The sequence below is a fragment of the Citrus clementina genome, unplaced genomic scaffold (genome assembly GCF_000493195.1).
Source record: "Citrus clementina cultivar Clemenules unplaced genomic scaffold, Citrus_clementina_v1.0 scaffold_8, whole genome shotgun sequence".
NCBI lineage: Eukaryota > Viridiplantae > Streptophyta > Magnoliopsida > Sapindales > Rutaceae > Citrus > Citrus x clementina.
Genome location: NW_006262022.1, coordinates 10,621,985 through 10,649,121, shown reverse-complemented (window position 1 = coordinate 10,649,121; position 27,137 = coordinate 10,621,985). Strand labels below are relative to the sequence as shown.

At 34.6% G+C, this 27,137-nt stretch overlaps 1 pseudogene; it reads right to left on the bottom strand.

Moving 5' to 3' along the window:
• LOC18035428 lies at positions 1 to 26,849 on the bottom strand (annotated as a pseudogene).
• Between the last annotated feature and the right edge of the window lie 288 nt (positions 26,850 to 27,137).

Here is a 27,137-nt window from a genome sequence, read left to right as displayed (position 1 = left end):
TTATGAAAGTTTCCACGAAGACAAAGGTGGAGTATCAGAATCCTCGTAGGTAGGGGTGACACCCCCATACCGATGACTCCTTACAGCATCAGCTGAAGCAATGGATTCAAGCTCAGCAATTTCTTCTGGAGTAAGTTTCAGTGACAGAGCTTTAATATTTTGATTGAGGTTTTCAATCTTGGTGGTTCCAGGAATCGGAGACACGTCATTTCCTTGGTAATGAACCCATGCTAATGCAAGGTGAGATGGGGTGCATCTTTTCTTTACTGGTATTTCATTAACACGTTTAAATAGCTTTTTGTTATGCTCTAAATTTTCATGTTGGAACCTAGGTAGATGCTGCAAGATTTAGAAAACAGCTCAGTACCAAAACTGAACTGCAATTGAATCATTTAAAAAAAAACATCATTTTGGATAAACCATGATTTTAGAGGAGGTTTAAGTAAAATTCAATAGACCAGAAAATGAAGAAAAAGGACTAGTCAGGGGACTTCTCCTAGGTAGAGGATGTTTATAGTAAAACATTTTGGCACATTAGACAAAGATCTCACAAGAAGTAAACTCTCCTAGGACTTATCAATTGATTTCACATTGACGTTCACAGCAAAACAATATAACAAAAATGGAAGTAGCCACAAGGATGTAGAACGTTTGGAAGAGTCAGTAAAGCTAAACTTCTTGAGCATCCAGTAATAGTTTTGAGGTAATGGAACAATTTTTCCCCCCATTTTTTTTCACCTCTATACGACTTAAGGGGTATTATAATGTATATAAATTAAATCTGACATGTTAAATTTTCCTGTCAATTAATGAAGTCATTGCATAGATAGTTCCTTAGATTTTCAATGCAAAGAAAGAATTTGCTCATATTTGAAGAGGTTAATGAACATAATATGAGGGACAAAATTGAAATCTACGAAGAATTTCATAACTATAGAGTAAAACTAAACAAAAATTATTATTGTATTGCTGGAAATGAGAATGAACGTGTAATAAAGAAGACAAGTAATGCAAATATGATGAAAGTAAAAATACATGATTTGTAAACACCAAACATCACTACTAGAAAAAAAGCCCTTTGTGATGAGTATTACTCGTCATCTTCTGCATCGCATGACGGTTGAGCGACTGTCATTGATTCCGGTATCAAGAAAAAATCATGACAGTGTTTATATGTCATGGTAAGCATGATGTATTATCCATCACGATTCTGTCATTGTTGATTTGATGAAAAATTTCCGCGCATGACTAATGTCTGTTAATAACATTTCCCATTCATGACTATTGTCTGTCACGTAAACATAACGAATTTAATTAAAATAATTAAATTATTTATACATTTAATTAAATATTAATTCCTAAATTTTGGCGATAAATGCAATATATTTTATTTTTTTGTGAGAATTTTTGGAATTGGTGCCAAATTTATAAATTTTTTTTGGTGCGAAACAATGAAATTAGCGGCAATTTTTATATATTATATTTTGGCGGGAATTAATGAAATTGGCCCCATTTTTTTTTGGCAGAAGTTAAAATATATCTTTTACATAGATATATATACAATAATTCTCAAATCCATATCCACAAGTTTTGTAAATTATAATCCTGTTATGAAATAAAATAACTACAATAATTATAGTTAAATAAATACTTCATCAGTTATTAGCTTGTTTCCTAAAATAATGACTACAGTTTCTTAAATGAACAAATCTTGAATAAGATTTTATAAGCCACCAGCAACACAAGAAAAACCAACAACACTGCTTAACGAAACCATCCCAATAAACCAACAACAATCAGCTTAATGAAGCACCAAACTGCCATCTCAATAAACCCTGATTGAATTAACATCAGTATGTCAAGAACAATCTTGAATTAACACGAAGAACAAACCAAACTGCCATCAAATGCGACACAGTCTCATACTGCCATCAAATGCAAGTGAGATGCTAGAAAACATGAAATAAACTAAACCAAATGCCACTAGATTCACACTTCTGGTAGTTAAAATAGATGTTGTGTTTAATTAAACTAAACGTAGTTTGATACTGACATTACATTGAAAAATCCCAAAGGCAGGTTTCCATCTGAGAAGATTTAAAACCAAACCAATGTAATCCAGTATATTACAAGCTCAACCCAAACAACTATACATTATATTGACATATCAAAACTGGCTCTCAAATCAAGCTAATGCAGCCAAGTAAATGAACATGAGAACTCAAAACAGGCCTACACTAACCAAAGTATTTAATAAACAACTCCTCACCTTATATGAGCACTCGGACAAAGTTCATCCATTCATACCGTACCTCATCCATTTCTGCCTGAGTGTAAACTGGTTTGTTGTTAAACTGCAAATGGCCAAATGATTTAATAGCAAATATGATGGACAAAAAATATTAACCAATGATGGACATAAAACATATCACTTACATTGTTGAGCAATAAATTAGGATCGACAATAATATCCCTCATATACAGCATGACATAATATCTACACTCATAAGAACCAGGTAGTTTTGGAACCTACAATAATAAAACTTAATCTAAATACATAAAAAGTTATAACAAGTAGTTAATTAAAATGATAGGAAAAAGTAAATTGTATTACCTGTACCATTTTGAATTCAGGGTGCACTTTTTTTTTACCGCTCGTTGCTGCGAATATGTTGATCCCACTAGGAGAAATTTATTGTTAGAACTACTGAAATGTTTATAATGGATGTAACATTCTGTAATGATTTAACGATGATATACCTACTTTATTACCAACTCTTTAATATCTGCCGCTGGACTATTTCCCTGCACATCCATGAAATATCCAGTCTTTGCAGCCATATCGATCACAACAAGAATTCAATGAGCTCTATAATTAAGCAACAACTTTTCAGTAAGAAGAAAAGAAAATTAACAACCTGCTTATTAATAAAAATGAATATACCCAGGATTGTAAGGAATGAATATGAATTGAGAGGGGCGAGCTTTGGCCAAACGATTAGCAATTGCTTGTGTCCTTGTTATGCGTGTTTATTTTCAACTCTGCTGGGGCTAACATGACTAGGATTCATATAGCCAAATGACTTGCCCATTTTATCAGCTGGAATCATGTCATATAAATAACTGATATTCACACGTAAAGCAAGAATTAAATATTTATATAATCTTTTAATAGATTTTGATAATTAAAAAAGGAAAAAGATATTACTTACGCCATATAGATATGCATGTGATTAAGGCCTAACCATTCCATGGTAGCCAATGCATAACAATCGCCTCTCCCGATATAAACCAAACATTCACTTTCAAATACCTCATTATCAAGTGGATAAGGAAGGCAATTTCCACTGGCAAGCAACTTCATTTTACATAAGCCTAAAAAGAATTTAAATCTTGGATTCACTGTGGTGTTCTGTTGGTGCTGAGCAGGTGCTTGCCTTGTCTTTCTTTTTCGAACTACATGGCCAGCATCACCACAATCTTTAAATTTGGTCTTCCGAACCAGTGCTTTATCAGGTTTGTCCATTGCTTCTTTTTTTTTCCATTATTGTTTGTGCACTTTTCTTTTTGGGGTTGCCATGTCTCATGTTTGGAGTTTCAAGGAGATTGCCTAAATCTCCCAGCTCGTTGTTTGCTGTTTTGGGTCTTTTTTTTTTTTGGGCTACCATTTCTTTTCTTTGGAGTCTCGGGGAATTTGCCAAAGTCTTCTAGTATCTTAATTGCAGTTTTATGTTTTTGTTGTTGGGGTTGTCTTTTTTCCTCTTTGGATCCCCACTATTCTTTCTTGGAAATGTTGCTGTTGATTTTAAGTTATGTTTTGAAACCTATAACGCCATTTTTATGATTACAAAACAAGAAATTTAGGCCTAATTATCGTTTATCATGATGTAGAACAAAATAGTTTGTGCAGTACCTCCTGTTCATCAACTGCAGTGGCTTTATCATTCATCTTGAGATCTCCATCATGCCTGTAATCACTCTTCATTGGTGTATTAGAGCTGCCGATGCCAGAGTGCCTAGGTTTCCTTCTAATTTCCTTCCACAACTCCTCAATATATGCATTGTGCTTTGCCAACTAGTTTTCGAACTTCGATCTATCCTTTTCCATCGGATCATAATTACGTGGAGTGTCAAAATAAAGAGATGGGGTTAGAAACTTGCCGGTCCCTTGCTTATGGCCATTTTTTGGGGCCTTCCCCAAAGGTTTTGCAAGCAAATCATTTCTTCTATCTAAACTTGAAGATAATTTTTTTGCATTCCATCCAGCCCTCATCTAGGTATTATTCAATGACACTTTTTATCAAATATTGATATAAAAAACATAATTGTTGCTATAACATATATACAAACCAGTACTTACAAGGCTATCAACGATAACTTGAACATCAGGATGATATCATTCATTTTTTTTCTCCTACTTCTGATCCAAGCTCACTCCTGTCTATTTGATCCTCACTAAGACCAGTTTCAGCACTCTGAAAAATTAAAGTTATGTTGTAAATTAAAAGCCCTCTCAAACTATTCCTGATGAAAATGTAGGCAAATAATACAAGCAAAAGAATGCAACCAAACATATATTTAAGAACCTACTATAACTTTCAAATGCAAGCAACCAGAATATAAATATACTTACAATTTCTTCCAACAGTCCAGCATATCCTTTTCGACTCAAACAATGGTTATACTTATTACTAGCACGCATTTTTTGTTTCTCCTTCCTTATTTTCTACCATAAATCACAAACCAATATTAATGTAATGTTATACTCAACCGTTAGTATTATATAGCATTTAATTAAAATTTCCCATGAGAAAATATTGAATAAGATTCAATTTACGCACTGCAAACTTATCATCAATATGATCTTTGACGAACGAGTCCCAATAGTCTTGTCTTATGTAGTAGTATCACAAAAGAGGTTTCCGCAACTTTTTACGGTCATTCTTATTTGGAAAAATGTACCCATTAGTCAAAGTGTACTTAAAATTCTTGAACAACTTTCTAATAGATTGCAGTACATGCTTTTTACTTCGTTCATGAATGATAAATCGTCTCTGTATAATGACATTTTTCCAACATTTATTGTATGAAGAACCGTAGATAAACCAGGTTATCGTATCGAATGGGAAACAAAAAATAGATTTTATACCTGAACAAATGACCACAATGCGTCTTTATATTTATCTGGCACTAATCTTCAATCCTTGAAGATGATTGGAACAGAAACACGAGCCAACACTCTAAGAAAAGTGGACAGTGTAGTGGCCTCTGGACCAACAGGAACACCATATCTATTGTATCTCACAACAATTTTCCCATTTTCAGTCCTCAAATTCTTATTATCAGGATTAAGAGTCAAGCCTTTTTGTGATGATAAATCTTTTGAAAATTGATCCTCTTCATTTCCAGGTTCTGCATCTCCATCACCCTCTAAATGAGTAGGAGAACAAAGTAAATCATCAAAATCATCAAAGCCATCATCTCCTTTTGGCACTTGATCATCTTCATTGGAGTAACACTATTTCTCTTCATCGCTGAAAGGTTCATCATTGAAATCCATTGTTTAATACCTGAAAACAACCAAGACAAATTTCCAAAATAAGCTTGGTTAGTAAAAGAGCACAGAAAAAAAATTAAAGTATTAGCTTGCTATAAAAAAAAGTAATGTAAAATACAGATTAATTACAAGTAAAATAATAATTACAATTCAATATATAATACATTTTAGCTCTAACCCCATGTAATTATGTTCTACTAATACTCTAAAATGTTGATCTTGTCACTGTTCAATCTCAATGGCCTCACCATCCTCCCTTACATAGTCTACTTGATTGTCGTCATTGCATACATCAATTCTAGTTATACTTGGTAATTCTTTGGTGAAAGGAACTTGTTCCTTCGTAATGTGCACATCCACATAATTTCCAAAATTGGGAATACCTCTAAAAGGCATCAACAAACAACTGATCATTTCTTATCAACTAGGTCAGTAGCATAAAATACTTGTTTGGCTTGTGAAGCCAAAATAAAAGGATCGAACTTATGGCCTATTCGATGGAGGTCCACCAACATGAAGCCAAGTTCATCAACTTTTACACCACCCCTATTTTTTTACCCAATCACACTTGAATAAAGTAATCTTAAACATATGGTAGTCAAGTTGCCAAATCTTATCAATTACTCCATAATAGGCCATATCACCAATTTTAGGATTTTTGTCTTTAAAGTGGCTATTTGCATTGTTTCTGCAACAACAGTCACGCCACAATTTTGGGTCACTCAGTTCTCATCACATTTCCGTGTTAGAAATTGAAAATCATTGATGCAATAACTCTCCCCTTTTTTATGATGACAAACTTTTCAAAAAAATATTTGTGCAATTTTTGCTCCCCCTAAGTATATGGCCATTAATTTTTAACCACAAAAAAATATATTGAATAAAAAAAATTATTCATCAAATTATATATAATCCATATCTCCCCCTTCATTATAAAAAAGAAATGAACTCGAAAAGATTAAAGAGAGAATTTCAGATATTACCCATGTCGTGCAAAAATTTCGGCAGAATCTCCCCTTAAAAATGAACATATCCTAAAAGACAAAAGTAGTTAAAACACTCCCATATAAAGTTCAAATTATCAACCAACCTCCATACCAACAAATTCAACATCACCATATGCAAAACTCAAACATATCATCAAAATCAACACAATCACAAACAAAGTTCAAATATCCAACAAAATCATCATAAAATCATCACAAGCACAATAAAAAGATTAGATATTATCATAAGAACTACATGAGATGAGTAATGTTTGTGCAAAATGCATAGGTGCAGAAACTAAAAGGGAGGCTGCGAAGAGGAACTACCTGGATCATAAACGACGTGACCAAGGATACGGCGCTGTCCAGCAAGTAGTTCCATCTGTTGATCTAAAATCTGCTGCTAAAAGGTCTCAAATATGGATTGGAGCTGCTGCTGCTGGGGGAGTGCATCCACTTTGTCGAAGAGCTACTGAAGGTGGTCCTCAAAAACAGAGGATGCCGCAGGAGGCACAGCTAGCTTGACTGGCTACTCATCCTGAGATGGGGTTGTTGTTGCTCGTCGAGGGACACGAGGTCTAGCTCCAAGTCGAAAGTCAGGTAACTCATCCTCGGAATAAATGTTATTGAGCATTCGGTCACCATCCGGAGCTATCAAAGTGTCCTCATTCTTAAAGGATTTAACCTTGATCAATTTGCCTTGCCTCCAATGAAAACCAATCCCCGAAATTATTTCCCTACCCATTTTTTTTGTCCCAACATAGACAGGTTCGGTCAAGGGAATGTGAAAGTGTCAAAAAATCTTACTGATAATGCTACTATATGGAAGAGACCTGTTAGACACAGTAGGGATAGAGAGCATGTGACGCATAATAGTGAATGCAAGGTACACTTTCCTTCCTTGGATGAGAGAGTCAAGTAAACTGAAATCTCTATATTAGAGTAAAATGCCCTAACTAGGTTTTCATAGACTCATTCTTCAACGTCTAAGGCTTCACCCCATTTTCTTAGCATTTGAGGCAAAGTTCTACCATATATAGTAATATCAAAGAAGTCGTCAATATCAATATAGAATAAAGAAGTTACTGCTTTTCCCATGAAGTTCTTGTGAAATCGTTGAGCCAAGTGACCATTTGGAAAATGTAGGCTATCAAAATCCTGAGAAAGAGGCCTGGAGGAACTAAGATTACGTGGAGCTGCTTGCTTGGTTCAGGCTTGTCTCTGTCAGGTAGCCATTGATGGTTTTAGAAGAAATAAAATCAGTATAAAGCAAGTTGAAGAGTATAGAGAGTGATTGCAAGTTGAAATTTGATGAAAAATTAAAGAAAATCTAGTCAAAATTAGCAAGAACAAGTCGGTTGGTTCTAGGGTTTGGAAATTGGGATTTTTCAATTTTGGAGTTACAAACTAGTTTTAATCGGTTTACAAGATTCATGTGAGGGTAATAATTGATTTTAAAGGTTCGATTTTATGAGAAATAGCAAGAAAAATGGTGGATTTGAGAGGGAGACAAGTGCAGTTGCGGAGATGAGAGAGAGAGAGAGTTAAGGGCAAAATGAAATGAAGAAGGAGATGAGTGACTGTGCACTTATCGTGCAATATCGGCAAGCCATTTTAGAGATATCGGCGAACAGTGCCCAAAGAGCTTGTCAAAAAAAATTTCTTACAAACAGCGAGCCATTATAGAGATATCGGCGAACCGACAACGCCCAGAGAGCCTGTCAAATAAAATTTCTTACAAACAGTGAGCTAGAGATATCAGCGAACTGACAGCGTCCAGAGAGCTTGTCAAAAAAAATTTCTATTTCTTGAAAACGGCGAGCCCTTATTGTGATATCGGCTAACTGATAGTGTCCAGAATGTTTGCCAAGCTTTCTTCCTAAAAACGGTTAGCTGTTTATTGCAATAACGACAATCCATTTTCTACAGCTTATGATTTCGCACATCTATTTTAGTATTTGGCCATAAATAATACACTCCAAGATCATTTCAGTGACCCAAAAACATTTTAAGGGCCAGTTTAATGCATGATTCATGAAAGTACATGTATTTAAACAATTAATTCATACATACATTCAAAGATTAATAATACAAACATACCACTTGTATATCATGCTTAAGCATTTCATAAATATTAAATCATTAAATCATCAAATCATCAATCAATCAATCAACTCAATAGACTCAATAACATGAATAAAAATGTTAATGCGAAAATTTCATCATCCTAAGTTCATGCTGAATTTTTGAAAATTGATCTTCGCAAAAAGGTTTTGTAAAAATATCAGCAAGTTGTTTTTCCGTAGAAATAAAATATAACACAATATCTCCTTTTTAAACATGATCTCTCAAGAAATGATGTCTAATTTCTATATGCTTGGTTCTAGAGTGCTGAATGGGATTCTTTGAAAGATTTATAGCACTAGTGTTATCACACTTAATAGGATTTTGTTCAAGATTAATGCCATAATCTCTAAGTATTTGTTTCATCCAAAGAGCTTGTACACAACAGCTCCCTGCGACAATAGTAAATGACAAGTTCCACTAGTACTTTTCCTATCAACTTTGTAACTGGCAAAATCCGTATTCGAATAACATGTTAACTCTATATGAGTTTCTCTAGGATACCAAAGACCAAGATCTATGGTTCCACTCAAATAACGAAAAATTCTTTTTACAACAAGCAAATGAGATTTCTTGGGACATGATTAAAATCTTGCACACAAATATACACTAAACATGATAACAGGTCTACTTGAGGTTAAGTAAAGTAAAGATCCGATCATATCTCGATACATTTTGATATCAACTTCTTTACCTTTTTCATCTTTGTCAAGCTTAGTTGTTGTGCTCATTAGTTGTTTTTGGTCTTTAAGTCATCAATGCCAAATTTCTTGAGTAGGTCTTTCACATACTTGGCTTGATTTATAAAAATTTTATTTGTAGCCCAATGAAGTACTTCAAATCTCCCATCATACTCATTTTAAATTCTTTACTCATACAAGATGAAAATTCTTTACATAACAATTCATTAATAGAACCATAAATAATATCATCAACATAAATTTGAACAATAAGAATATCTTGGTTCTTATACTTAACAAAGAGAGTAGTATCCGCTTTACCCATCGAAAAACCATTATCCAACAAGAAATTCTTAAGCCTATCATTCCATGCTCTAGGCCCTTACTTTAATCCATACAATGCTTTTGACAACTTATAAACATGGTTTGGAAATTTTTCATTTTCAAAACCAGGGGGTTGTTTCACATAAATTTCCTCCATACTATAGCCATTTAAGAACACACTTTTGACATCCATTTGAAATAAAATGAAATCTTTATGATATGCAAATGCTAATAGCATCCTAATGGATTTTAGTCTAGCTATAGGTACAAATGTTTCATCAAAATCAATTCCCTCTTCTTAGTTGTAACCTTGAGCCACTAGTCTAGCTTTATTCCTTACAACCACACTGGATTCATCCATTTTACTTCTAAATACCCATTTAGTGTCTATAATGGATTGATGTTCCGGTATAGGAATTAATTCCCACACATTGTTTCTCTCAAATTGATTAATTCCTCTTGCATTGCCACAATCCAAGATTCATCATTTTCCGCATCCGCAAAGGATTTTGGTTCAATTTGAGATATGAATGCAGCATGCTCACAAGTATTTCTAAATGATGATCTAGTTATTATGCCACTTGAGAGATCTCCTAAAATCAAGTCCTTAGAATGAGAAGAAACATACATTCACTCCTCAGGGAGTGACTGAGAAGTACCTTCATTTTGCTCCGTATTTGTTTCTTCATGTTGCTCATCTTGATTTCCATGTGGTGCATCTTTGTGGTTATCCTTTGATGACTCTTTTTGTAGTTCTTCATCTGCATCATTATCAATAACAGCTTTCTTCGAAGAGGATGTGTTAGATTCATCAAACGTAACATGCATAGATTCTTCCACAATTAGAGTTCTTTTGTTGTAAACTTTATAAGCTTTGCTTAAGTTTGAATACCCAAGAAAAATGCTAACATAGGATTTTGGATCAAATTTGCCAGGATTATCTATTGTGTTCAAAATAAAACATTTGCATTCAAAAACTTTGAAATAACCAATGTTAGGTTTTCTATCTTTCCAAAGCTCATATGGAGTTTTATTAAGATGAGGTCTAATCAACACACGATTTAAAACATAACAAGCAGTGTTGACGGCCTCGGCCCAAAAATACTTAGGCAAAGAATTTTCATTCAACATAGTCATAGCCATTTCTTAAATCGACCAATTCTTTCTCTCAACAATTCCATTTGTTGTGGAGTTCTAGGTGATGAAAATTGATGAACAATACCTAAATTATTGCAAAAGATTTTAAATGCATGGTTTTCAAACTCTCCTTCATGGTCACTCCGAATACATGAAATACCATATCCTTTTCATTTTGAACTTTCTTACAAAATACTTTAAAAGTATCAAAAGCATCATCTTTATTAGCTAAAAATAATACTCATGTGTATCTAGAAAAATCATCAATTATTACAAAGGTATAATACTTCCTACTTAAGCTAGCATACCTTGAAGGTCCAAATAAGTTTATGTGAAGTAGTTGAAGAGGCTTAGAAGTAGAAACATGATTTTTGCTTTTAAAAAAGGTTTTGATTTGTTTTCCAAATTGGCAAACTTAACAAATTCTATCTTTTTGAAAATCAAATTTTGGAAGACCTTTAACTAAATTTTTAAAAATCTTTGAAATCAAATCCATACTTGGATGTCCTAGTATTCTATGCTATAACCAACCATCATCATGCAATGCGGAAAAACATTTATCATGTGTAGATGCACAATCTTTATCAATGGTATAAACATTAACACATCTATTTCCTATAAACAATATTTTGTCATCACATGCATGCTCAATAACACATCTATTCTTATAAAAAATAACTTTATAACCTTTATCACACAATTGACTAATGTTATCAAAATTGTGTTTCAAGTTTTCAACCAAACATACATTTTCAATAAAACTAAAGGATACATTACCAACATTTATGATACCAATGATTTTTCCTTTTGAGTTATCTCCAAATGATACGTTTCCACCGTTTTCAATCTTGGTAAAACTTGAAAACCAAAAGTAATTCCCTATCATGTGTCTTGAACATCTACTGTCCAAGTACCACTTAGTTGGACTATTGGCACCCCTCTGATCTCCTCATAAAACCCCATTTTTAGTTATATTCATTTTATTTCTGAAAATGTCCCTTTTCTTAGATACACTTTTCCCCAAATACATTTCATACCATAATATGCATTTCTTTTCATTGGACATCTATTTTTCATGTGCTCATCTTGATTACAATAATGACATACAACTTGATTATTAATAGGGGTACTCTTCACAAAGTAATTCTTATAATAATTTGCCTTATAACCAATACCTCCTTTGTCAAACACACATTTTTGTGAATTGAGCATGTTATCCAACATCTTTTCCCCATTTGTAAATTTTAGTACAATTTCATTTAGTTCATTATTCTTCTTCTTAAGCACTTCATTCTCTTTCATCAATTCATCTACATGTGATTTTTCATACTCATATGAAGTATTTTGTTTACCTTTAAAGATGCAATCTTTTCATGCAACATTTTATTCTCTCATTCTCATTCTTTTTATCTTCTCATTAGTGCATTTTTCTAGGGCATCATTTTCATTTGTAAGTTCTAACATTTTCTTTTTAAGGCATATATTCTTTTTACCAATTTTCATCCACTCATCATGCAATTCTTTAAAAGCATCATGTAATTCATCATGTGTACGAAAATCACTTACCTCATCAAGTTCATCCAATGATTCTTCCCCAATCGCCATGAGAGTTAGATTTGTCATTTTTTTATGTTCATTATCATCACCAGTTTCATTATCGCTATCATCCCATGTGGCTACTATTGTTTTCTTTTTTAGGTTGTTGAGAAGAGGACATTCAGACCGGATATGTCCAGGCTTTTTGCATTTATAGCAAGTAATTGGCTCTTTCTTCTTCTTTTGGTTCTTGAAATTTCTGAACTTTCTCTGCTCACTAATTTTTTTGTAGAATTTTCTAAATCTCCTAGTCAGTATAGCCATCTCCTCATCATCCGACTCACTTTACCCATCACTCTTATATTTTGAGGCTTTGAAAGCAATGCTTTTCTTCTTCTCCTCATTGCCTTTTTCCGCTGCCAAGTCTTCTTCATAAGAGATAAGAGGGCCAATTAAATCATCAATAGGTAAGGTATTTAAATCTTTGGCTTCCTCAATTGCAGTCCTCTTAGGTCTCCATTCTTTTGGAAGTGACTTAATGATTTTCTTAACTTTCTCGCTGTTCAAAAAAGTCTTTCCTAGGGCTCTTAGGGTATTTACTATGTCCATAAATCGTGTATACATAGAATACACACTTTCATTTTGTTCCATTTGGAACAATTCGTATTGACGAGTGTATATACTAATTTTAGACTTTTTAACTTGATTTGTCCATTCATAAACAACCTCAAGTTTATTTCATATTTTTTGTGCACTCTCACAACTAGATACTCTATGGAATTTTTTCTTATCAAGAGCACAAAATAAGGCATTCATTGCTTTGGAGTTTAAAGACATCTTTTTCTTTTCTAATTCACTCTATTGACTTGAAGGTTTTGGAATATCATCTCATACTTCATTTTTAGTTATAGGCATGAATGGACCATCATAAACAACTTTCCAAATTTCGTAATCTAAGGCTTGCAAGTAAATTCTCATTATATTTTCAAATATAGGTAGTCATTATCATAAAAAAAATAGTGGCCTAGTTGTGAATTGTCCTTCCCTAAAAGTATAGTCATTTTGGGTTGCTATGAATCTTTTACTCTAGACGGTTAAGTCCTAACAAGAGAACCTTGCTTTGATACCAAATGAAATACTATCTAAGCAACCCAAGAGGGTGAATTGGGTTATCAAAACTTATGCAAAACAAACCACACAACAATTTAAATCTATTGCCTTAATAAGAACAAAAACAATAAATTTGATCAAGCAAGATAATAAAAGAGTAAGGGAAGAGAAATCAAACACGTGATTTTTACGTGGTTCGGCTAACCATGCCTACGTCCACGCCTCCAAGCTCACCGAGCTTGAGGATTCCACTAAGCAAGCCTCCAAGGCTTTAACCACTCTTACAATTGACTTCCAAGGTGTCAATAAACCTTTACAATAAGAGATTATTCTCAATCTCTTAACCCAAGTGTATCCCAATACTTACAATCTCTCAATTTGATTTTCAAGAATATTACAAAATAAATCTCTCTCACACAATGTGTTTGATTACAAATGAAAATCTAAAGTGTGAGCAAATGAGATGAATACAAGAATTTAAAGCTCAATGAAAGTTGTATGCTCAATAATTTGCTCAATGATAATTGTTGGAATCGTTATTGTTTGAATTTGATTAAGCTTATTTATAGTTGGAGGTAAAATATAGACGTTGTTGACTTTCTGCTCAATGTCGGATCGCCGTTAGTGTCTAGAGGCCAATCTTCAATTCTGTTCGATGTCGGCTAGCCGCTATCAAGATGTCGGTTAGCCGTTTACTACAGTGAACTATTTTTGTAAAATTATAGTTTAGACCTAAAACTTTATAAAAATTGTCAAATAAGTCCATTTTCAGAATTTTAAGCAATATTTACTAATTTCAAAGATCTCAAAACTTTTTCAATTCATTAACATGAAAACAACTAATATCATAAAATCACTTTTCATTGAATATAAAACCTTTATAATTTGAAAATATATAAAAAATAATTTGAGCTTTTAAAACAATCATAATCAAGTTTGTTATTATCAAAATCAATACTAAAAAAATATTTATGTTAACAATAACCACTATACTTTTGCACATGTGGGCGAAGTCCTCGAGCTAACCATCGTAATGTATTTGATACATTTTCATTATCGTCCATTATATTGGAGACCTAACATGTTATAATAAACGTTATGAGTTTAATAAATGAATAATTTGACGAAAAAAATTCTGATAAGTGCAAGGATTAGCCAAAATATAGACCTTTTGAGATAACCAATCCGTAAAAGAGCGATTATGTTGCTCTTTCAACCATTTTTGGTCTTTTGTTTTGCGCAGAAACTGACCTTGTAAGTGCTCCATATGGTCACTAAAAAGAAGTAAAACAATGACATTTTGGAGCTAAAAACAAATGAATGTCCAGTAAAATCATGAATTTTAGTTACAAATACCTAATGAAGGGCTTAACTGAATTAGTATTTTGCAACATGTACAAATAAGCTTGAGATAACAACTTATATTTAACAAGAGCAGATTTCCCACCACCTATAGGCATTTGAATTGATGAGTTTCCCATGGGCCCAGGTGGATTCCCAATGGTTTGCATGTTGGATAAGTACTCAGCACAAAATTCAAGAACTTCTTCTGCAATATAACATTCTATAATACACCCTTCAGGTCCATAACGGTTACAAACATATCTGTTGAGTGTTTTTATGTTCCTCTTGAACGGATACATCCATCTTAGATAAATAGGACCACAAAGTCTGACCTCATGGACAAGATGGACAGTTAAGTGAACCATTATGTCAAAAAAAAAAAAGGTGAAAAGCATTTTTCCAACAAACATAATGTCACCACTATGTCTTTTTTCATTTCATCCAGTTCACTAACATCAATCACCATAGCACATATGGAATTAAAGAAAAAACATAATCTAATGATTGCAACACGTACATGGTCAGGTAATATTGTCCAAAATGCAACAACAAGAAGTTGTTGCATAAACACATGACAATTATGTGATTTGAGACCCTACAGCTTGCATTCCTTTAAAGATAACGGGTTTTTCATATTAGAAGAATAGCCATCAAGAACCTTAATGCTTCTCAAACATTCACAAAACATTTTCTTCTCCTCTCTAATTAAGATATAAGAAGCTGGAGGAAGTTTAATATGGTTCTTGTTTGAGAAATCAGGTGCCAATTTATCTCTAATTTTCAATGGTCCAAGATCCATTCTTGATTTAAGGCTATCTTTTGTTTTTCCCAGAATATTCAACGATGTGCCGTAGATGCTTTCACACACATTTTTTTCATTATGCATAACATCTAATTGATGTCGAACAAGCAAGTATATCCAGTACTAAATCAAAAAATATTGACTTCTTCTTCCAACAGTTGCTCGTATTACTATCATCAACACTTTTCCTCTTCTTGCTTGTTCTTTTCCCCCATTTGTTATTGATACATTTAACTTGTTCCCCTACATCATGGCCTGTCAATAGTTTATGTGGGTCTCGTTCTTCCACCTCATTGTTGAAGGCCTTTTTTTGAAATCGAAATTCATGGTTCTTAGGAAGAAAACACTTATGGCCCATATAAGCATTTTTCTTACTATGTGACAATCTGTAGGGAATTATGGCTTCCCCACAAGTTGGAAAAGTATAATACTTTTTTGTCATACACCCAGACAAATTTTCATAAGCTGGAAAGTCATTGATCGTCCATAGTAAGATAGCTTGCAAGTTGATGAATTCTTTTCTATATGCATCATATGCCTCAACACAAATAGCCTATAAAGACTGTAATTCCTCAATTAATGGTGCTAGAAACATATCAATGTCATTCCCTGGTTGTCGGAAAGCAATAATGACAACATCATGAATTTCCTTTTCATACACAACCACGGAGGAAGATTATAAGTTATAAGGACAACTGGCCAGTAATTGTATGTACTGCTTAGGAAGCTATGTAGATAAATTTCGTTAGCAAAAAGGGCAAGATGGAGATTTCTAGATTCAAATGCAAAGGAAGGCCATTTATCATTCATTAACTTCCAAGCTGATGAGTCAGCTGGATGATGAAGCTTCCCATCAACTTCTCTTCTTTTGCATGCCAAGTTAAGTCATTGGCAGTTTGTGGTGATTGGAACAGCCGCTTAAATCTAGGGATTAGTGGGAAATACCATAAACCTTTTGTGGGAACCCCTTTCATATATTTTTCCTTAGAACCATCTTTTTTCTGCCACCATAAAACTCTACAAGTAGGACATTCAAAAAGGTTCTCATATTCATTTATATACAGTACGCAATCATTTGGGCAAGCATCTATTTTTTTTCATACTGCAAGATCAAGGCAGACATAGTTTTTTTTGCCTCATATGTACACCTAGGCAATGTATTGTCCTCTGGTAACATGTCAACAAGGAGACTCAATAAATCTGAAAAGATGGTATTGGACCAACCATATTTTCCCTTCAAGTTGCATAGCTTAACTAATGCACCTAACCTAGTATATTTTTGCGAACTCGGGTACAAAAATTTCTCGGCATCTTCTAATAAGGATTTAAAGGCCTTAGGATCATCATCAAAATGCTTGTAAGAATCATTAATCATGTTTACAGCCTCACCTTGATTAAGGTAAATGTTTTGTGGGTCAACTTGATCACTTATATCAATTTTTGTCATGTTGGGTTTGGTTTCCCCATGCCAAGTCCAAATAGTATAACTCTCATCAAAACCCTTAAAAAATAAATGGTCTCTAATTGTCCTAGAAGGATAGAATACTAGGTTTTTATATTTGATGCAAGGACACCTTATAAAATCACCATTATCAAAATTTTCAATTGCAAAATCCATGAACATATCCACACCAACAATATATTCTGCAGACAATCTATGACATGTTATCCAAGACTTTTCCATTTTATAAACCAAAAACATCTCCTGATACAAAAGTAAAAATGTAATAAAATATTAGAAAAAAACAAAATGACATAATACATGCAAAATCTTATCCTTTTTCAAAGTTCCAGGACAAATACTATAAAAGCAGCAGCCAATAATTTATGAATAACTTGAATTAAAATGAAGAAAACGCCTATCAACACCTATTATTATCATAGAATAAAATGCCAATACTAAAAGTGTTGTGGAATTGATTTATTGTTACTCCAATTATTTAGAGCTCTATATTTGCTATTACAAATCGTTTGCTGAGCTGTATTGAAACTTCTATAGACAGAGCAGTATATGTAGAGCGCAACCAATTTTGTAAGGATATCTTAAATGAATTGTTTCTTATCTTTCTCGAGTCTTCTTCTATTCTCAACTTCTCATTTCAATCTTGCTCTTTCTCTTCAATTTTTTTTTTGGAGCCAGCACTCGCTCGAAGACTGTAAACTTAACTGATGCATCCTTTGGTTGCAGAGAGGTGTATCAACTTTGGTCCGGATGAAAGAAACCCACGTCCTAGAAGACTGTAAGCAACAATTCCAATGCCAAGTTCCCTGAGCAGAGCAACCACCAAAATTGTGTTAGCATGAAAATGTTAAATCATCTACTCATAGTTTCTTTTCCTTTCAACTAGGTCAAAATAATTCATTTGGTCCAAATAATGCCTTACCTGCAAGTAGGAACAATCTCTTCCTCCACATCTCGCGACCGCAAGGACCATTCCAAGCGCACAACTGTTATTGGATGGATGGTGTGAGCTCGTCTAATTGTTGAAGCAGAAGCCTCCGATAAATCTATATGCTTTATTTTACCCTCTTCAACTAGTCTTTTGAGTTCCCCAATCTTACAAAAACAACACAAGTAAAAGAATTAGTACATGATAACAGAAACCTCATCCACCAAAGTGACCCATGCCTATATTTTTAAATATTTTGTGTTTCATATTCATTGGCAGCCGAGTTACCCAGAGGCTAACAGACTAATATAGTTTAACATGCATGACTGAGAGAAATATAAATTAAAAGTGACAAACCGTGACTTCTATGGGAATTTTAGTGTCAATGCGATGTTGGTAATAAAGATCAATACAGTCAACATCTAGACACTTCAAGCTGGCCTCACATGCAGCTCTCAAATAAGCAGGATCCCCACAATATGAGTACTTGCCATCCTCATATCTGATACCAAATTTAGTAGTCAATTTAACTCTTCATCTGTACCCTTCTTTCAAAGCCTAATCCCAAAACCAAATTAATCAAAGCTAATATATTATTATTTGCCAATTCCAAAATGCCCTTTTGAAATTAAAGGAAGGAATAGAAGTTAAATTACATTACCTTGCCAGAAGGATTTCATTTGTGTGAGGTCCGTAAACATTGGAAGTGTCAAGTACAGTGATGCCACTGTCAATGGCATGGTGGATCAAGGCTATCATACAGGATTCAGGCTTCGGGGGCCCGTAAAAGGCGAACATGCCCATGCATCTTAAGCCTTGTCCTGAAACTTCTAGACCTTGTGAAAGAAATTCATAAATGAGTCAATAGGCCTTACCTTTCTCGAATTATGTAGTGGAATAAACAAGTGTTGTATCACGTCACTGGTTGAAAAGAAATCACGAACGAAAATCTTCTTCAAATCACAGTGTATTTGCCTTTTCCAGATTGTTCAATGATCTTGTTTTTAATCCTTTTTTCGTTCACCCACACACACACACACACTGCTAGTTTTTCTTTTTCAAAATGAATCGTTAACTTGCTTTCTTTTCCAGCAGCATTTTTTTTAATATATACAATGGTTGGGAGCGGTTGGGAAGTTGATTTGTGTTCAACTTCCCTCTCCCAAACGTGCATGGTAACCAACAACCATGTGCGGGTCCAGTCGGGTCAACCGATCTTGGGCGCCCACCCGTCCAACATCTCCCACTCGAACATGATGGGACGACATCGAAACAGCATAGCAGTGAATAAAGAAACAATGAACAACCACATATCTCCAATCATACAGGCAAATATACCGTGTGACCATGAACATATCCAAAAACCCATTCGGGGAGCCAAAGACATATCTCAATTGCTAACCCAGGCAAGAGATGTCTCAATTGCAATCATATGTAAGAGAACTTAACATATGTTCATTGTATCCCATATTTAATTTACTTTAATACTCAAGCATATGTACTAAATCCTCTTAGTATGCCAAAATTGCGCAATCTCTTTATGTATTCACAATTGTAATATCACAAAGATATTAAACAATTGGTCGACGAGTGAATTACATAAAAGAAAAAATTAAATATCCCCATCACACTTATGTCTATCAATCCAGAATAGTCACTTTTTTAGTCATGTTTCATAGACCGAATCATGTCAAGGTCGTAGATAACATGCTAAAGTAGCAGACACCAATCTGAAATCTCAGAAACATAGTTGATAGTTACAAGGATACCACAATTGACTTATAAAAAGTCATATGGAACTTACACAATGAGGAGGAAGGAAGATCCTCTCATTTTCTAATTTTTGGTCACCAAGCACGCGTGGTATGATACACGCGTTACAGTGAATCTTTCATTGCAGGGCATATGTCTTATTAATCTAATTCACTGTACTGATCTTAGTCCAGTCGCTCTTCTACAGCGCCTGACCTGAGTTCTTAAAGTGAACGCTTTCGTTTAGCGTCAAAACAAGATTTCACATCTGGCTTTAATCAGGTCTCTATGATAGTGGGGTACATCATAGTCGATCAACAAGAAAATATCGTATACGACCTCATGTTGACTCCAGTCAAGGCGACAAAATTTATAGAATATTTCTTTATTCTTTGGCTCTTAGAGAAAACACATTATCTCATTCTTCTACTTGTCTCATCTCAGCTTGTTCCCAGAGCAACTGAGGTGACCGCTCGTGTAAGAAAGCCGGTCATTGACTTGATGACATACTCTCATATGTGTGTAATTATGCCTTTCTCAAACTAATTTGAAATAAGAGAACTTAAAACATCAATGCATTTCAAAATAATTCATGTAATAAAAATGTTTACTAAATAAAATATCTCTACAATGAAATATTAAAATCTACGTAGCCCCAACGATCTAGCATGAGAGTCGAATACATCTCTCGTTACAGCTTTTGTAAGTGGATCAGCTATCATGCTATGCGTAGATATGTATTGTATGGCTACTTCCTTCTTTGCCAAAATGTCTCTTATAAAATTGTATTTAGTCTCAATGTGTTTCGACTTGCTGTGGTATTTGGCGTCTTTAGAGAATAATATAGCAACCTGACTATCACAATAGACAGTTACTGGACTAGTAGCGCTAATATTAATCTGTAAGTCCTCCACAAATCTCTTAAGCCACACAGTTTCTTGCACTGCCGCAGAACATGCAATATATTCAGCTTCCATCGTTGATAAAGCTGTGCATGTTTGTTTCTTGCTACTCTATGTAATTGCTCCTCTGTTTAGCAAGAATGCATATTCTGAGGTCGATTTGCGCTCATCCAGATCGCCACCCCAGTCGGCATCTGAATATCTAACAATTCACAAACCACCTCCTTGATAGCATAAAGAATAATCTGTAGTGCCTTTGAGATATGCCAAAATCCTTGTGATCGCACTCCAATGCTTCTGTCCAGGATTCGACTGGTATCTACTCACCAGTCCTACATCATAACTGATATCCGGTCTTGTACACATCATGGCATACATGAGACTTCCAATGGCATTTGCATAAGGAATTCTAGCCATTCTTTCCTTTTCTTGAGGAGTCTTGGGACACATATCGAGACTAAGAGATTGTCCTTTAGCTATTGGGGTGTCCATTGGCTTACAATCAACCATATTGAATCTTTCAAGGATCTTCTTAACGTAAGGTTCTTGTGATAGTGCCCGAATTTTCCTTGAACGATCCCTAAAAATTTTGACTCCTAAGATATAAGTTGCTTCGCCCATATCTTTCATGCTAAAATTTGAGTATAGCCAATCTTTAACAGTTTTGACAAACTCTTTACTGTTCACAGCTAACAGTATATTGTCCACATACAAAGATAATATCGCAAAATCGTCTTTAGACCTTTTAACGTACACACAATGGTCTTCCTCAATCATCCTAAAGCCATAAGAAATTACGGCTTAATGAAATTTAAGGTTCCATTGTCTGGAGGATTGTTTAAGGCCATAAATAGACCTTTTTAGCTTGCATACTTTGCGCTCTTGGCCTTTAATAACAAAACCTTGTGGTTGTGCCATATAAATTTTTTCCTCTAGTTCTCCATTGAGAAATGCAGTTTTTACATCCATTTAATGTAACTCAAGGTCTAGATGTGCAATGATAGCCAAGATTAATCGTATAGAAGCAAACCTTACTGTAGGAGAAAAAGTCTCTTTATAGTCTACACCCTTCTATTGGGTATAACCTTTAGCGACTAATCTTACTTTATATCTCTCAATTGTCCCATTCGCCTTATGTTTTATCCGGAGAACCCATTTGTTTCCGATAGCTTTACGGTTAGGCGGAAGATCAACCAAGTCCCAGACCTTATTAACTTTTATAGACTTCATCTCTTCCTCCATTGCTTTCATCCATAAATCCTTAGTAGACGATGTGAGAGCCTCGTTATAAGTATTTAGCTCATCACCATCGTGTGAAGCAATCATAAAAGCTTATCCCTCAATCTCAAAGCGACGATGAGGAATTGGCCTACGATTACTCTTTCGTGTTGATTCCCCAGCTGGAATTGAAGTGTCTGATGTTTTACTCCCACTCAGAGTGGCAATCCTTAAAAGATCCGTACTAACACCAACACCATCGTTAGAAATGATAATCTCATTTGGATCTTCTAATTCAAAGAATTGAAAATCCTTATCAACTTCTCCAATGGTGGGAAATTCATTTTCTAGAAAATTGACATCTCGTTATTCTAGTTCAGACACAGTTCCACCTACTTGTTCACCAATGAACACATATCTTTTAGAGTGTTTTGAGTATCTTATAAAGATACACTTTTTACCACTAGCTTCTAATTTTCCAAACTTATGAGTAGAGTTGTGAATATAAACTGCAGACCCCCATGGCCGCAGATGAGATAAGTCAGGTTTTCTACTTGTCCATAACTCATATGGGGTGGAACTGACTGATTTTGAAAGAACTCGGTTAAGTACATAGGTAGCAGTTAATGAAGCATCTCCCCAATAGGATATTGGAAAATTTGCTTGCGCCATCATTAACCTAACCAATTCCAATAAAGTTATATTCCTTCTTTCCGCTACACCATTTTGTTGCGAAGTTCCAGGAATAGTCAGTTGTCTATTTATCCCTTTCTCATTGCAGAGTTCCTTGAACTGTTCCGAAAGGTATTCACGTTATCAATCAGTTTTTAGAGCTTTAACATTGTTGTCTAGTTGATTCTCTGTCATGTTCAAATATAATCTAAAGCAATCCAATGCTTCTGATTTATAAGAAATCAAGTAGACGTGACCGAAACGTGAATAATCATCAATGAATGTAATAAAATATGAGGCTCAATGTTTAGCCTTTACATTCATTGGACCACAAATGTAAGAGTGGATTAATTGCAATGGTTTTTTTTGGCTCTAATTCCTTTGCTAAATGGTTTTCTAGTTGTTTTCCCAACTAGACAATTTTCACATATGGGCAATTCAATCTTGGTGAGTGGGCCCAACATGCCTTTCTCGCAAGTCTATACATTCTTTCTTGCCCTATATGACCTAGTCTAGCATGCTAAGTGATGGCATCTATTTCATTATTACTAGAAAAAGTAACATAAGAAAAATAACTATTATCATAACTTGAACCATCAAGTATTGTATCTAATAATAAAACCATTAATTAAATGCTCAGTTCCAATAAGGACTGAATTTGAAAAGATCTCTAAACAAACACCATGAAACGTTAAGTAATATCCTAATTCAAGAAGAACAGGGACAAATATCAAGTTTCGTCGAATCTCCGGTGCATCGTGTAATAAAAGAATACGTCCACCGCACAAAGTCAATTTGCAAGTGCCTATTCCTTTTGCCTCAACCCTAGAGTTGTTACCCACGTATATCCATCTACTCCCTTGACTAATTCGATGATACTCCACATATGCATTTCGATCACAAGCTATATGGTCTGTTGCTCTTGAGTCTACAGTCCACACAGGACGAGATTCGGTTAGGAGTACATAACTCGTTACTAAAGCATAATTTAACAAAGTGTAGTTGGGTCTCACCTTTTTTAGCTCAGTGTACTCATGAGCAAAGTGACCCAGCTTGCTACAGTTGTAGCATCTCACATTGGATTTGTCTCTTTTCTTGCCAGCACGCTTACCGCTTGGGCGCTTTTTAGCATTTGGCTTCTTCTGATTAGGATCAGATCCCTTACCCTTCTGGTTATTTTTATGGTCCCTTTTGCGTTTGAAGCCCGAAGCTTTGCACGAGCTTGACTCGGCCATAAAAACTCTATTAGAAAGCTTTGCTGTTGCAAGATGCTCTACTTCTAACTCTAGGTGATGCTCAATATCTTTAAAAGTTTTGATATTTTCATTATGAGTCATATTCACCTTCATGTGTTCCCAAGTATTGGGCAGAGATCTTATCACTACCTGGACTTGTTGTTCAGCAATCATAACATGTCCAGCAGACTTAAGCCCCAGAACCATATTCGACATCTCCCTCAGATGTTGCCTCATTGTGTAGTTCGGGCGCTTCCGATAAGAGTCAAATTTGATCATAAGCCTCCTGAGTTTAGTGGTCGAGGTACCACCAAACTTGTCATTCAGAGCAAGCCACATCTCTTGAGCTGTCTCATACTTCTCATACTCACACATGAGATCATCTTGCATGCTGCTCAACAACGTTTATGCGAGCATTGTTATTCTTCTTTTTCCAGGCTTGATAGGCTTCAATATCCCTCCTGTGTTGAGCATTATTCCCTTGCTTAGGCTCAGCTAGGGTGTTGTTAAGAGTTTGTAGAGTCTCTTGCTCTTCAAGGATGTACTGAATCTTGCGGTGCCAAATATCGTAATTGTCACCATTCAGTTTCTCACCCTTGTTCAGCTCAGCCATAATTTTTTTAGATGCAGAGGCCATCTCAACTATAATTCAACACATAGACAATTCAAAATACAATCACTAAAGGCATAATTAATAATTACACACAAACAATTAATTTTACCGCAAACGTAAACCAAAAGACATGACGAACTAATATCGGGAATGAAATCAAAAGGTCTTCGAGGCTTCCAATCATCATCCAATTCCCTTTATTATATTCATCATTAATTCGATTTTAAGGCACAAAATTATCAGTTCTAATTATGAATTTATTAAATTCAATTTAATTAGAACTCCCACTCAACGGAACAATTCATGAGATATGATAAAAGAGTATGTAAAGTCGAGCAACAATTAATGTAGAATATCATTAATGAAATCATAGCAACATATAGTTCAACCAACAAAATAAAACCAATTCAAAAAAAATATAATCAACAAACAAATGAAATAACCTAACATAGTCAAACTAATACATAGAATCTTCTACATGTTCTTAAAATATTCTTTGTTGCTCGTGACGTTTTTATCATACCATAACTTCTGCCCTCTACCAAGGCAACTAGCTTGTCTCCCACTTCAAAGGTTCATGTGAATGCTAACCACTGAGGTTTGCCTCATCTTTGAAACAAGACAGCGCTCCTCTATCAACTCAATTTCACACCTCAACATATAATATCTGTGTGAGGGTTCCTCAATCTGATTTAACATGCGAACCTTAAAGACAAGCGTATTGTCATCATCAGGTAATGATTGAATGAGGAGCCATTCATAATAACCTCAGTTTGTATACACAGTAGGTATATTTGCGGACATTAAGCGGCTAAAAACCCCATATAAATCTTCTATGTTAATGCATATAGGACGATCAAGGTCCATCTGATAATTCTCCATTTTCTCCGTAAGTTCTTTATAAGATAGATTATTATTAATCTCAATTAGATCATTAGGTGAAACCCAAGCTCTAATTGTCATTAAGCATTCTTCCTCAGTCCACAACTTACTAACGGGAGGCATCTACGAGAAAAATAAAATATAAAAAATAAAATTAGGGATTGTTAACAAACGACTAAATACGAGATTAAATTTTAGCCAATTCCATAAAAAATAAATAAATATTTCAAGCTCCCACTAGAACAAAACATTTATTAACATATAATGCTCATCCGTGAGACTATATTAATTCGATCCAAAATTTTATTTCAAAAAATAAGAAATGATTAAAAATAATTATTTCATATATAAAAAAATAGAAAATTAAATTTCGGATCAAACGGCGCAAACAACGCCCAAATCGAAGTCCCGAATAGCAAAATATGTAAAACTTTACAAATCCGGATTTATCCCCACGCGCGCTACAGTGTGATACAGTGCGCTACAGTACTCTACAGTACCCCTACAGTATCGCTACACTTGCTACAATGCCGATACAGTATGCTACAGTGTGCTACAAAAATGCTACAATCACGTTCAAACACACACAAACCCGCACGTGGAATACACGCGCGGCCTTGCACCGCTCAAGTGGCGTTGGGTCCAACACTATCCGACTCCATTTTTCATTATGAACACAATGGTACATTCGGAGTTTCAAACGGAGGTCGGAATAGGCCGGAATCATCAAAAAACTAACTCCGACACTATTCATCATCTTCTCCAAATTAGGGTTTTTAACCCTTTCTAAACCATAATCTAACCAGAAACGTATTTTGGCCATAACTTTCTCGTCTTAAGTCCGTTTTTAACAAATAATATATCTTTGGAAATATCTTTTCGTACTGTTAGGTATCCTAGATCAAAAAATATGATCCATTGAACTTTCGGGTTTCATAAAATATTTAGGGTTCATGCAATCTAAACCCTAGGCCGGTTTTAATAACTTCAATTCCAGAATTTATGCATTCATATTAAACATTCGAGAACACTTAAAACAACAGCCATCACAAAAATTAATAAAATAAAAAATCATGCTTTTCATGAATCAAATCCAACCAATGCACGAATCCAACACATTCAGGCTCTGATACCAATGAAAGAAAATCATAAATGAGTCAATAGGCCTTACCTTTTCGAATTATGCAGCGAAATAAACAAGTGTTATATCACATCACTGGTCAGAAAGAAATCACGAACGAAAATCTTCCTCAAATCATAGTGTATTTGCCTTTTCCAGATTGTTCAATGATCTTGTTTTTAATCCTTTTTTCGTTCACCCACACACACACACTCTGCTGGTTTTTCTTTTTCGAAATAAATCTTTAACTTGCTTTCTTTTCCAGCAGCGTTTTTTTTTTTTTTATATATACAACAGTTGGGAGCAATTGGGAAGTTGATTTGTGTTCAACTTCCCTCTCCCAAACGTGCATGGTAACCAACAAGTGGTTACCATGTGCGGGTCGGGTCAGGTCGGCCCATCTTGGGCGCCCACCCGGCCAACACCTTGTGAACCCAACTTGATTCTCTTCACTATCCCCGCCATTTCTCGTCTACTCTCATTTTCTATTGAATGGGTTAGTTGCTTTTCAAGCCAATAATTTATATTTATAGTTTTTTTTTGGGGAAAAAAACTGTAACCGATAATGGTTGGGCAATTAAGTGCTCTCTATGGGCCTCACAAAACACGTGATGCTAACGTAATGGGATATGTCAGCAGTTACCACCGTAACTCTAAAAAATCACACACTAGAGTAGTTAAATAAAGGGAAATTATCATTCATACACTATATATTTGTTCTGTTATCAAAAATACTACAACACTTTGAAGGTG